Source organism: Anopheles coluzzii, chromosome 2 (assembly GCF_943734685.1).
Source record: "Anopheles coluzzii chromosome 2, AcolN3, whole genome shotgun sequence".
In the NCBI taxonomy this organism is placed as follows: domain Eukaryota; kingdom Metazoa; phylum Arthropoda; class Insecta; order Diptera; family Culicidae; genus Anopheles; species Anopheles coluzzii.
Window position 1 is genome coordinate 105,919,837 of NC_064670.1, and position 12,553 is coordinate 105,932,389.

At 42.9% G+C, this 12,553-nt stretch overlaps 1 protein-coding gene across 3 annotated transcripts in view; it reads right to left on the minus strand.

Moving 5' to 3' along the window:
• Nucleotides 1-12,553, minus strand: part of LOC120948953 (zwei Ig domain protein zig-8) — a 212,108-nt gene that overhangs the window by 12,550 nt on the left and 187,005 nt on the right. The gene's annotated exons all lie outside the window — the stretch shown is intronic.

Below are 12,553 nucleotides of genomic sequence, written 5' to 3' on the forward strand. Positions count from 1 at the left end.
CAGGAGTCGGCTTGAAAGGGCCGGAGCAATGCATTTTTGTTCGTGCATTTAATCTCAAACTCCGACTTCAGCTGACTCTGGTCGACTCAAATCACTATTCTTAGATAGAAAGGCTTGTTTAAGAAATACACACATAAAGAGGAGAGGAAAAAACACAACGAAATTAAATGTCTGACCACATACACATTGCTCCAGCCGTCTAGAGCCGACTCTGGAGTACTCCAGTTCACTTCGGATGACTCCGGCCAACTAAATACGACTTCAGATAACTGCGGACGACTTTGGATGACTCCGGACGAAATCGGACGACTCCAACTTCGGAAGGAAATAATCAAGTGTAAATTATGTATACATTTTAATTTAAAGTGGTTCTAGCGTAATTTAACTGTGCATAGTTTATTTTATTTGATCCTTTAACACAGCTTTAAAAAGGATGAAACGAGCATAACTTAGGCAATGCTCACCGTGGTTATGCAAATGCGATACAAGCGCAGCTGCAGGCATCAAACAAAGGTAAACGAACTATTTCACTAACAGGATGCTAAATGAACCAAACGGAAAACTTTCTCCATCTTACACTTCAAATCTCATCTGCGCGTGCTACCGACATTGCTCGCACCGAAAATTTCCCCGTAACAAGAATGCCATTTGCTCTTCACCTTTCCCGCGACCTTTATCCGTCCCGCAGCAGCAGCAGCAGCAACGGAACAATGTGCACTTTAAACTTTGAACTTGGATTCATTTGCGTACGCGGTATGTGCCTGCACATGTAATGGATGCCGGCCGGTGGAAACGGTGCATCAATTCCAGCGGCGGCGTTGGACGGGACACGTTGCGCAGGGAAGAAGTTTGCACACATTATCCGTTGGGATAATGGAATCCACTCGAAGAAGTCTTGTCGATTTCGAATCACTCCTGGTGGGTGTGTGTTAGTGTCGATGTAGTCGATGGATTGAATGATGCTAAATTGAACCTTACCAGCAAGCGGGAACGCGCGCACGCTGATCGACAAAAGCCTACTCCAGGCTCAGAGCTGTGAATATTTGCAGAGAAAAGTTGCGCTTCTACCCAAAGTGATGCACGAAAGACAGTCGTGGATGGTGATATCCTTTCCCTACAGTGCCCAAAGCACCATTCGAAGCATCGGGAGCATAGCACTGCCAAAAGTTCAGAGCTCAAGTTCAAACTATAAAACTGTTTGAAGAATATGAAAGCTTTCAGCTCGTTTTAAATTGGGCCAACCATTTTCCCCGCTCCGAGCTGCGGATCGTAGCGTCTTGTCTTGGTGGCCCGGAAGAATGGCTAGTGGAAAGTTTGATGCATGCCAGCTTCACTCTGACACTTCCTAGAGGGGTGGGCCGCTGGGTGAACTCTCCTGCCCCGGGTACCCCGGGTTGTTGGAAACTGGAGAACTGCGCTGCCGCGTGATGATGCCTATACATACAACTCGTTGCGCATGCAATTCCGACGAGAAATTTTCTAATGCATATTGAAAACTTCCGCAAAACATGCGCCATTATACTTTATGACTTCTCCGTTCGTCATTCGGTGCAAACGGACGGCGCATCCGGAAGCATCGTGACAGTGCTGGTTCCTCGTTCTCCAGTACGCACTGTGTACAAACGGATAGTTGTGTGTGTGTGTGTGTTTGCTTGTGTAGTGGAGTGATTTGAAGAGATTTTTTTTGTTGGCCAAAATAACCTTCACTCTTATTCACTCACACTCTCATGGTTAGTTAACGGGAAGGGCTTGCATGTGACGCTTTCCTATCAAGCGAAGTGGATATGCAACAAGACAACTTTTTGTCGATAAAAGCAAAACAAAAAACGGTTCAACTTCACTTGCTAAATCGACTAGTGGAAGCAACCAAACAAAACCAAAACAAAAAACCTGAGAAAGTTGCTGTTGGATGAAAAATAGTTAAATAAACATGTGATTATGCGAGCAAATACATTTCCTCGAAACGTCACACTCCCGTGTCCTGTGCCGAGCTGCAAAACTAGCAGCAGCAGCAACGAGTTCGTCGGGCGGGTTTGTCCTTTCCCTCCACCCAATCCAAACGCTGTCAAATTTGCTCCACTTGCCACTGCCCGATGTGCTAACGATGTGCGGTGCGAAAGTGAACGCAACGTTGAGCTCACTGCGACACACGCTCACTAATCAATCACCTCGGACTCGCTCCACCTCGTGATTCATATCCTTTCCGGACGAGGTAGCCGAGCAGCTCATCACGCAGGGTATCGTGATTCATGATTTCTTGAGCATCAGCTTTGAGCTGTTCCGTTTTTCCCTTCGAGCGTTGTGTTGTTGAGTACTTCCCCAGGGTTGTTTACAGTGTTGGTTTTTTTTCTTCTCTCCCACATTTTAAAGCTTCTGCATTGTCTTTCATGAGTTGGAGGTTGATGCTGGAGCCACCCAGACACCACACAATGCTGTTCGGCCGGGGCTGAAAGCGAGTGAAATGTTTCCCGTGCGCTCGACCGAGTGACGGATTGTGGAAGCAGCAGGCCGATTGGTGTGTTTGGGTGTTGAAAGAAATATTCAAAATGATAAACGATAGCGTCTAGCTAGGCTATTATCTACTTTGCTTTTCAGCGCCCGTCAGCGCCTGAAGAACCGTTTGAAGGACCTTAAGCAGCACCGCACACAAAAAAGGCACGAGCACACGATCGAACTAGGTTGAGTACATTTGTCATGTTTGTTGTTGGGTGGGTCACTAGAAGGAACAGAACATCCTCCATTGCATTGCACACTTTTTCTCACACCCGTCGCCACGAAATCGGCCCCAAATGAAGCGTGTAGTTGGCAATTACTACACTATCCATTTGGATGGAAGCAGTTTTTTCTTCTGTCACCAAACCTTCCGGATTGCTGTTAATTTCGAACTCACAAGGCAATGTTTGCCTTCCTTCTGCTAGCTCATTTCCTTTCGCAACACAAAAAATGGGTTAAACTTGTCTCTCCGCACAGCTCGTTTAGTGCCGATTTTTATGCAAACCTCGATTGACAAGCTGAGACAGAAATGATTGAAGCTCCAATGATTGATTACACACTGGATGAGTATCGTAATCTGTTCCGTTTGCAAAGAAAAACTAAAACGAACGTCTCGTGCCGCATGGTCGTGCGCTTTTGCGTAAAGTATGCCTCGAAGAAAACGGGGCGTCCCTGCAGCGTTTGACGTGTGGAAAATAAATCCATTTTTGATGCGATTCTTGCCGTTTGGAAACTTGTCGGAGACTTGCTCGTAAAATCATCCCCCCCCTCCAGGAAAAGGACCTTCGATAGGTAGGGCCGTGTTGTGTGTGTGTGCATTTTCCCATCAATTTCCAGCGTCGTACGGTATCGGTACGTCCTTTTGTGTGTGTGTGTGTGTGTGTGTGTGTTCAAGAGTGTGTCTTCAGGGTTTGTGGCGCTACGAGTGGTAACGATCGAACTGAACGAGGGTTTTTTTCTGCAGAAAAAGGGGTTTGCTCTCTCTCTTTTTTTTCGCGCACACTTCCTTTCGGGTGGTTTGAAAATTAGGTCAACTAGAATCGCCGCTTTGCCGCTTTGAGCGTGATGGCAGCGCGTCTTGAAGATGCTGAAGATGAGCGTGCACAAATTTCCACCTCTGCTTTCGAAGTTCTCTCGGTTTGCGCTAGCAGTGGCAGTAGATTGGGAAGAGGCTTCCACGCAGCCGAGCGTTTATTAATTTTAACGCTCACAGCACGAAGAAATGATTTATAGGTTTGGCGTTTTAATGGAGAAAATGTAGATGCAAGCTTGAAAAACAAAAGAATTCACAATAAGTCATTGTGGAGTAAGTGAAAACAAAATTTCCATCTTGAAAGGACAGCCCAACCGGCCGAAAGCAGCATTCAGGCGTTGAAAGGGAGCACCGGAAGTTTCAAATGAGCATTTATCTTGATGACTAATTGGTTTTTACCTTTTAAAATCATGAAGCTTCTTAGAGTTCAACAAACTATATAATAAATCAAATGAGAAGTGGCAGTTTAGTTGAAATTTATTAATAAGTTAATAATATTTCCAAAAAAAAAGTTAAATTTAAGTGAGGAGATGATAACTTTAAGATAATTTAAGAGCAAATATTCTAAATACAATACCGAATAAAATCTTTGAACCAAATTTTTGCAATGCTCGTACTGCTGAACTGTCCATACTAGCAAATTAATATATTTTCATGATTAAATTGCAGTAATTTAGCTTTAAAAATTTGATACACAATTGGACTAGTTTAGCCGCGTTAAACCAATCTATCTTCAAAAAGTTCAATTTAGCTAGAAAAGGAAAATTTAGCCTTCATTAACCACCCTTTTGATCATCCAGAATTGGTTGCAACTATATTCTTCATGAGTCACATATTTGCATAACAATTTTTTACCAAGTTTGGTTTCCCTGTTGCAGAAAAAACCCCTCAAGCCAGGTACGTCAGTGCACAAAAATGACTAGTTAGGCGTCAAACACATCGCTAATGAAGGTGATTATTAGGGGCCGGCTGAGAAGTAAACGAACATGGATAAACACATAAACACGCACGCGCACACACACACACATACACCCATGCATAAGCTATTAATGTCGAATGCAGCTCACCGCTCGTCGCTTTTCCCCTGTCATGCTGTGGTGCAAATAAACACGCCATATACTGTTGTCCGCAAACTGACAGTGAGTAAATAAAAAGTATAGAGGATATTTAAGAGTGCACAAACACACACACACACACACACACACACACACACACACACACACACACACACACACACACACACACACACACACACACACACACACACACACACACACACACACACACACACACACACACACACACACACACACACACACACACACACACACACACACACACACACACACACACACACACACACACACACACACACACACACACACACACACACACACACACACACACAGAAACGTGTGCCCGAGTGTGGCTGCATCCACTACAAGTCAACGAAAGTAGCCACCTGAGTAGGTGTACGTCGAGTGTAATGCATTAGTGCACTCATAGAGCCGGCCCGCACAGCGCTCTGTACGTACGTGTGTTAACAACATAACAGGAAGAATGAAAAAAAATCCCCAACATATGTGTCTGTGTCCGGGTGTGTGGCTAGCGTATGCAGGTGAAGTACATCCATGTTGCTGCTAATGCTGCTACAGCGCTTGCATCGTGCAATAGAGCGTATCGAGTGAAGCATTTTGTAAACAGGAAATGAAGTACATCATCCCGCTTTATGCACTCTTCAGAGCTTTACCACTCACTTTAACAGCGAGCCCATTCCCATTCGCTTCCAAACCCTACCTCTTCCAGGAAAGGCAAGTTGATTGTGTGTGCAGGGTTTTGTTTGACTTTTTCTACCGTTTTGCCACCTAGCCACCTAGCCAGACTGCCCGTCCCGTGTTCACAAACGAACCGGTCTGATGGAGTGGGGCGGGCAATTTTATATAAGCGTGAGTAATTAATAGACCAACTCCACCTGCTGTAGCAACACCCTCTACAGGACGGACAAGTTGATATGAATTTCCTTTTGGTACATATTAAATAGCAGCACATTGTTACCGACTGTAAGCTGTTTGATGTTGATAGGGGTTTTTTTTACCTTATACTGCCAAGTAGTGAAACCGACATCAATTGTACAACCCATGAGGTGAATGCAGTATGCAGCATCAACACCGATGATCCGATTTGTATTTCCTATGCATCCGGTATTGCTAAGGGAAATAGCATTTAATCTATGCAAAGAATTGCAGCCTAACGAATCCTGCTTGTGATACCTTTTATCAACAGTTCATGGAAAACACTGAAGCAATTAGTATCGTTACAGGATTGATGAAACGATTGGTTTGCAATTTGAATTGGCTTAAATTTTGCAGGATTAGGGTAGAACATACTGCACCAAATCGTTTTAATTTACCCTTTATACAATTTCCATGTTGATTTTTACAGGACGAAAGATGGTTGAAAAAACAGTTCTATGAACTGTAAAGAGCGCTTTAAGTCAAAGTAATTTTATAGACTTTTTTCTACTGCCAGCCAATCGATAGCCGTAGCCAAGTGAATGGCTTATTCGTATGCTAATGCGAGAAACTAGCCGATAGCACAGAACGCGTGCTTCACACGCGTGAATATGTAACAGCTCAGAATTATGAACAGCATAACCCATCCCATACTCCAACAAGCTCCACAACTGTCTGGCTGTAGCCACAGAGCATTAACATTGGTCACTCGGTGGATGGGATTTGCGTCCCTCGCATCCCACCTCGCTGTCCATTCCCATCACCAAACGTCAGCCGCGTGGATGGAGGCGTATTTGCCCGTCAGTCATGTCTTACGATAAGTACCGGTCGCCACAGAGCATGATCCGACCGCTTCGGTGATAGTATCCGGTCATATTTACCACTCAACCGAAGGCAAAGCCTTGCCTGGCTCCCACCCCATCGCCGAAACGTTCCGTGGACGTGATTGCAATGGAAATTAAAAGTATAACCTACGCTCGAACTCCGTCCTGCCACCTGCCGCGGGCGGGGGGTCCTCTCCCGCATGCTGGGCAGTAAAGGCGAGCGAGCGTGGAAATTATTATTCCACTCGGGCGGAAATGGGCGAGAGATGGAATTAAATTTGATTAACCTGGGCAAGGATGAATAATTTAATGAGCAGCATTTTGCACACTCTGCCCATTCTGCTGTGGCGTGTGCACGACCGAAGGCGTACATGGGAAGGTGTGAAAGATGTAAAACGGCAGCGGGACGGGGGACGAAAGATGTGAATGGTTGACGATGATGATGATGGTGATGGCGATGGCAAAGCGCTAGTGTTGGGTGGGATGAGATAATGAGCGAGATTTGCTAAAAATATGATTTTGCCGCTTCGTATCGCGCCACGAGGCTATCCTTCCGGGCCCGGATGCTCACCGCCCTTGCTTCGTTGAGATAGTTCCGGCGCGGTGTGTGTCTCTATCCCTTGGCTGTCGGTGGGATATGATGAGCATATTATACTAATAAATATTAATTTTCCGTACTTGTGGTGCATGGTTGAGATGCGATTTACTTATCAAGCATACTGAGTGCAGGTAAGGTGTAAGCTGCAATAGGGTGTATCTCATCCGGATGAAGGAATAAGAGATGGTAACTGAGCAGTGAAAGAAGTAGGATCAAGATATATAGAGACAACAAATAAATAGGGATGAAGAAGAATCACTCGACGGTTTTGCTCCCAAAATTACCAACGATTATAGGTTGTAGATGTCTTCAAAGTCAATTACAGTTTTAGAAGAGGTTTTAGAACTATTTTTGAAGCATAAAAAACTTGAAATTCGGTTTCTTCAAATCTAATTTTTTACCTATGTATTTCTAACCTTTTGAATTCATTTATTTTGGATCCCAGCACTCCTTTGGAGCATTCCTATTTCGTATCCTATAACTTATGGGTTTGTTTTATCAGCCCATCCGGAGCGTGATGAGTATTTCCTAAACCAAACGGATGAACATAATCGTCCATTATGAACAGACACGCACAAAGATTCCCTTCCCAACAAATTTGCTGCTCCTGATGCAACAGATGCACTGGAACTTCATAATCGTTAGCAGAAAGCTCACGAAACCATATAATGATGTGGGAGAGCTTGAAACCATTTCGTTCTCCTTTCTGCGTTCAACATCAGCGAAAGATCACGCAGCATTGCAGGTAAATAGTTTCCGTTTTGCATTAATGCAAAGTTCGTGCTACGGGAATGCACTGGCACAGCAAAATCGGGTCAAAAGCTTCGTGACAATATGGCAAACGACCGTTTATTGAATGTATCGTAGGAGTTGGAACGGAAATTTAAACAGACGTGACGGTTCGTGTTTTTTGGCGAAAGATTTCTCCCGCAGGCGTATTAGTTTAGGCTTTTTTTATTCTATCTTTGAAAAGGATCATTGCCACTGCTGGGAAGATCTGGACGTACCCTAAGGATATAACAGTTTGCATTAGTTCTGTAAACAAACTCAGCAGCATGATCAATTACTCATAAAATATACGAGATTTGTTTAAAATATTTAATGAGTTCTCAATAAGTTTGATAGCCAGTACAGGATTTGTCCACAAAGTTGGTTCAATTCTAGGAACCAACCAATAAATCTTGGAAAGCTGTAAACTATCTTCGATTTTTTTTCTAAACAAGTGATTAATTCAAGCCGTTAGGAAGGATATAGAGACAACTTTGAATTGCAGGACATTTACAAATATGAGTTATTTTAAACCCAAAAGGCTCCTTCACATGTTTAAAAAATGAAAATTTAATAAAATGAAAATAAACTGATTTCATAAAAAAATGCTAAAAAAGACCTTAACAATTGTTTTTAAAACACATCTTTATTGGTTAGCTAGCAGGCTGTTTGTGGATGAAGCAAACGATACTAAATCGACCAATTCGATTAATTGATCAGCTCTGGCCAACATCTCCGTAACGTCTCGCCCCTGCTGAACCATCAACTAAATAGTTATCCGCTTTTAATGTGTCTGAAATCTGCCAACACCCACGCCCACGAGCCCATTAAAATCTGAACACTTGTATCATTAGCCAGCTATCCGGCTCTCGAGTGGCTCAACTTAGTTTAATTTCAATTTGTCTCACGCACTCTGCCCCACTCACGTCAGCTTTTTGGGCGTCAGCGGCCGGCCCAAGCGAACTACCACTTAAAAAGCTGCAATCACTTGAAAGTAAATAAAATTTTAGTGCTTCGTAAAATGTTTTCCAAAACACAAACCAGAAAACGGAACCACGGGCAGGCTGTGGCGCAGCGCTTCAAACAACGGACAGCTGGTGGGGTGAGCAAGTTCGTTCGCCCGTTGCCTTTGTTGTCCAATCGTGCGTAGAATAAGCGAGATCCGTTTAGTGACTCAATTTTGAAGATGACGTTGTGCAAAATTGTGTCGCCCCGCTCGTGGAAGCAAGCGGGCCAAGGTACGCTGCACGAATCATAACTCGAGGCTGGGAAGCTTTATGATGTCGGGAGAGTGGACTTTTTTGTGTGTGTGTCTCCTTTTCGTCCCCAGTCAGTTGTTTGCTTTATTTCACGAAAATTCAATCAAACTGCACATGGCAATGAGCGGGATAGAAGTGAAGCGAGCAAATACCGCATCGACTGCGAGGGACTAAACCGCGGCGTGGTGCCGGGGATTTTGCGCGTTCCCTCCCCGCTTGCAGGGCTACGGCGTACGCTGGGGGAAGATTGAATGAAAAGCCATCAAATTTAATTTCCTAAGTTTAATTTTTATAGACTGCCACTTGCTGCAGCGTGCTGCCCTGCCCGTGGTGCGCGCGGTCGCTTGTCATTCTGGGCTTCGGTGACCATAATTGCTTTGCCAGACGCGGTGGGAATCTTTTCTATACTTGTGCAGAGTGTGAGTGCAGTAGGCAGGGAAAGGGAGTGGTGGAAGGCACTGGCTTGGTGGACCGGGCTTGCGGGTCATAAATTGAGTATATATCCCGATTTATGGCCGACGCGAACGCTCGGTATTTTGGAACCAGTAGCGATGCGTCACGGTATTGGTTTGTTTTCGATCTGTTGGCCTTTTATCTGGACCATTTGATGATTTGTTGGCATCAACTTTCCTATCAAACTTTTGCAGCATTTTTGTCTTCTAGTAGCGTTAATACACAAAAAAAAAACAATAGAAGGGAGAGAGAGAGAGAGGGAGAGTGTTTTGTCATTTATATCTGCTTTGATTGATTTTGATATTTTTAAAGGCAGGGTTTTTGCGCTAAGGGAAAGCGCGCACTGTGTGCCATCGTAAAGCGTGTTGAAGTGGTACAAAAGTGAGATAAATTAAATAGACAAATTTAATTTGCTTGATGTTTTGAACCTGTAATGTGTTCTTTGTCTAGCGAAAAATAAAGACGATTGGTAAATGGCCACGTATTTTATTAGCAAAAGAGGTTTTGATGAATGAAAAATGTATGTTGAAAATAAAACATAATAATTTATTATGCTTTGTTTCTGGTTAAATATTTACCGTATTAGTTTATTTGTTTAAAGAACATGAAAACAATAAAAAAATTACCATTCATTATTTGAATTATTTAATTAACCTTTCACTAATCCAAATAGCATAAAAATCCATTCTGATGAAAAGCTTTTTAAAAACCGGTCTCTTGCTATCTCCATGCTTTAATAATCCCAAATATTTTTTTTTCCGTGGTGCTCCTATACCTGGACCAAAAGATTATTATGAGAAATGAATGCAGAACAAAAAATAAAACTTAAAATTATTCCATCGCTTGAGGGGAAAAGTTTTCTACTCCCATGCGTTTTTGCAGATCCGTACATTTGTAACCGATTCGAATTCATTTCGAAAAACTTTTAACACCCGACTCATACTGCAAAGGAGGAATAATTGAACCCCTTCCCTGCCCACGCTTTCCTCCCTCGGAAGACTATTCTGAAGCGTGATGGTAGTTTGAGCGGAACTATCGAGAAGAAGGCGTAACCGTAGCCCTGTGCTGGTGGATGGTCAAAATTTACAACAAATTTAACGCTCTTTACCCATGGCTGGTTTTCCGCCGGAGCCTCGTTTGGCCATGGGGAGGATAGGCAGGTTCGTTGGTTCGCTGCGTTGGTTGATAAAGCGAGTGACCCAATTTTGCCGCTCGATCACATCGATTTGCATTTGTGCTGATTTTGCGTTTGTATTTGCATCTTGCGCTAGATGCATTATGGAGGATGTAGTGAGGGGAAGCTTTTTGTATGCAAAATTTTATGCAAACTGTGCTTATGGGAGATAAACATGCTTTTTCCCAAGCTTGCTTTTAAAAACAAATAACTCTTGCAACTAAAATATTATTTAATTGGTGTATTATGTCAAAACAAACGTAAAACAAATAATTAAAACCATATTGATGCTCTATTTTTTCTAAAACTTTTTTAACTACAGATAATTGCTTTGACTAATGAATCTCCAGCTAAAATACGGAAGTCCTGTCCTTACTTATTCAAAGTAATGTTTTTTTATGTTTTTTTTTATTGACATGGGGCTAAATTTGAAATAAAAACATGTACTTTGACTACACTACTAAAATATGTCGTTACATTATTCCGCAGATGTAATCCATTCTATCAAAGGGACCGTTTCCGTTTTAAGTTCGTAGGCTGAAATTTCAGCCTGTCAGCTGTTTGCATTGTAAAGCAGTTTTCGAGCAGCTATCTAAATCGATATAATATACAGGTGGGCTTATCCCAAGGTGTATGTGTTTAGAAGGCTGATTTTTATCGCTTCTGTTTCTGAATGACGATTTTAAGAGTGTTTTGTGTATTCATCTAGCCTCCAGAATGCTGTGACGTTCACATTTGGATATAAAACATGCTATGAGACCACCTGGACTACATTCTAGACTTGATGGACTTTGATTCTAGATTCTATCACTTGATCTCTTTAATAAACCTTAATAAATGTAATACACCTGCATAAATGTAAACACCACCTTGTATTGCCATCTTTTGGAACAGGTACTTGAATCTAATTCTAGCTTTGAGGCTAGAATAATCTAGACTGAAAATTGCAGACTAGTTTTATGTGTGGTTTTGTATGAAGTGTTTACATAAATTCAGCCTCCAACTGTCAAACTCCACACAAAAAGCTGACTAGAATCGTGAAGGGCCCCAAAGTTGTCTTTTGTTCAGTTCTAGAAAACATGTTTTTCATCTCTTAATTAGTTTATCAAAACATTCAACGATATGTTGCCCTAAAGACACTTATCTCAATTATGGTAGCATTCCAAGAACATGGTATCGAAAGCCTTTCACTGCAGCAAAAAAAAAAAACGTATCACGGAAATTGGCTGCATTGTTGAAACCCATCCGCGTTATTGAAGCCACGTAACGGAGTGGGCGAAAAATGGAAAATCAGCTTAAAATCAACGATCTTTTCCGAGTGTATATCAACTTTTTGTCAGTGGTTCTTGCCTATTTCCCCCTGTAAGGTTATAGCATACACACACACACACCAACAATAAAAGAGCAAAACCTGATACCTTCAGAATGGCCGGAAAACTTTACCTTCCTGTCTGTCGTGATTGCAGGAATTGCACTGCTTCCTTCGCCTCCTCCCGCTAGTCAAAGCAGCAGGAGTAGTGATCGTCCGCCGCGGAAGGAGTGACGGAGGAGTTGCTTGCTGATTTCCGTTCGTTTGGCAGCTTGCGTGATAGTTCAATTGTAAGTTTGCCGAAGAAGTTAAATAGCCCATCCAGTAGCTTCGGCTACTTCTTCATGGAACGATGTATTCTCTTTCCCGCACTCCGCTCCGCTCTCTTCCGGCATTGTACAAAATCCGCCCACGAAAGAGGGTTTGGGCAAAAAAGAAATGTAGTGGATCACCGTTCCAGGGTAAGGCGTGGCCGCCCTTTCATCATACCCTTGTCATACCCCGTTCCCAAACCCTACGGTCATCGGTTTTACACCGGCCAAAGAGTAGGAAGTGGCAGGAAATTCAAAGGGAGAAAAAAACACCCAAGCGCCCATCAAAAGAGCACGGTAAGAGCATTAACGGAGGGCG